The sequence below is a fragment of the Rutidosis leptorrhynchoides genome, chromosome 7 (assembly GCF_046630445.1).
Source record: "Rutidosis leptorrhynchoides isolate AG116_Rl617_1_P2 chromosome 7, CSIRO_AGI_Rlap_v1, whole genome shotgun sequence".
Lineage (NCBI taxonomy): Eukaryota > Viridiplantae > Streptophyta > Magnoliopsida > Asterales > Asteraceae > Rutidosis > Rutidosis leptorrhynchoides.
The window spans coordinates 315,722,124-315,724,309 of NC_092339.1; the positions used below are offsets into that span (position 1 = coordinate 315,722,124).

The following is a 2,186-nucleotide window of genomic DNA, read 5'->3' on the forward strand; positions in this document are numbered from 1 at the left end:
AACTATATGTGGATTAAATGGATTTTTGTCTAAAAATACATCTGACATATTGTGTGTACCCAACTTAGTTGTTCGTACGTATTCCGGACTAGAAGGCACACGACTGCATTTTATCACGTTAATGGAGAACAACTTAAGAGAAGTCGCACTCCGTTAACGATGATTTACCGGATCCAAATGCGATCTGAATCCGGAGTGATTGTCTTGCTCGGTTTCTAGTGAGAGAAATGCTTTTCTAGAGAGAGAGAGTATATGAACTCTGTTTGACAGACTCCAAGTGTCCCAATAATTGAGGCTCAAATGTCTTATAAAGCCGAAGTCTAAGGCTTGACATCCATATGACACGCGTCATGATCCGCACTTAAGACTCAAAGTTGACTGGTCAATCCATGAATATTCGAAATATGGGGCATGTCATAAAATTTTAAAACAGAGAAAAAACAAGGCTGCCACATAGGATGCCACATAGGCTTAAACCATAACTTAGTTTTATATATGAGAACTAGCAAATAAACCTCAAACAAAGTCATTATTAAAATTCACTTAATACACATCTTAGTAAAAAAGGTAGCTTGAATAGATAAACTTTAAGTCAACACACTGAAGTCGTTAAAATATGAGTCAGATCAACAACAAGGAAATTATTGACAATTCCCATCTATGACCATATTTTAACGACCATAGTAATAAGAGTGATTTTACTGGCCCAAAAGCTTGGCTGCCTGCTCCACCTTGCAAATTTGACTAATCAAGCAATTGTCAATTTAAAGTCCTCGTAATCATGCAGAAGCATTGTTTCCATGTAAGAGCTCATAAAGATGCATTCAAACGTTCCAGTAATCGTAGTCCTCTTGAAGCGATTTGAGGATGGTTCATAAGTATCAATCCATGCTACATTCTCAATTTGCGGCATATAGCGCTCCAGAATTTCCAATAATACTTCACCATTGTATCTAATTGCCATCGGCATCACAAATGCATCGGTTGATTTTATGGTATATAGCTTTTTAAACGATTTTGTAACACCGCCCTCCATAATCCACACATCATAATCATATCTTGTAGTGATGTGATCGTGGGGAAGCAAAACAAGAGACTCTCTGTGTTTAGACAAATCCAAAATTCTGTAGCGTGCCAAACTATCAGGAAGATATATTACTCCAAATTCTTCATTAGTCAAATCAAAGGAAATAATTACCCGTGACGGATTGGTTAAATCCTTATTAGAAGCACACCAATAAATAAACCCATCAACACATTCACTCCGCCAATAGAGTTTAATGGATTCACAAAGCACATCGCTTATTTTGCTAAATGAATGACTTCTCCAAAACCTCGAACTTAACGAAAAAATGTCAACTTTCCAAGTTTCATTTTTTTAATGATTTTCGAGGAAACGTAACATGGACAAGCTTAGGATCATTAGTTTTGGGACAAACCCCAAAACCAACAACATCTCCATAATTGAGATAATCAAATTTAGGGAAAGTAACAGTAACAGATTTTCGAATCCAAGGATTCCAAATAATAGCAACATAACCATGATATAAACATAACAAACCTTGAGAGCTACCAGCAAGAAATAGTCTGATAATTTTTTTTGCAGACTTTGGAAGAATCGAAGACATATCACATTTCTGTATAGTGAAGTTATCATCATCATCATCAACAATTGAAACATACCTCATCCCAATCACACCGGGATCCTCATACATTATAAACAAGTGCGGTTGAGTTTGACGGAGGCTGTAATCGGAAACAAAACGAGAGCTATCGATCAATGATTTCCATGGTTTGGAGACACTTCTGAATCGCATCACTGATTTCACCGGTAACCTTTTCAATACTTCAAATTGGATTTCAAATGGTATGTTGTCCGACATTTTGATTTTGAATTGGATGGATTTTGGGGATGCAATTTCTAGGGTTTTAAGTTTTGCGACTTGGTAGCGTAAGATTTAGGGGATAGGGATAGTGTGATACTTGTCATTGACCCATCTTTTTAATTTTATTTTTATTTTTTTAAAAGATTACACCCGGTAAATAATATTTTTATTATTATTATTATTATTATTATTATTATATGGGTATTGATATATCCAAAATCATTTTTATTTCATCCACCATAACTCTGCATTAATAGATTGTACAGTACAATATGTTAATGCATGATTTATGATGGATTA

General features: G+C 35.1%; 1 pseudogene; it reads right to left on the bottom strand.

Annotated features, from left to right (window-relative positions):
• Window positions 1-503: 503 nt before the first annotated feature.
• LOC139858572 (putative F-box protein At1g47730) lies at window positions 504-1,957 on the bottom strand (annotated as a pseudogene).
• Window positions 1,958-2,186: the final 229 nt, after the last annotated feature.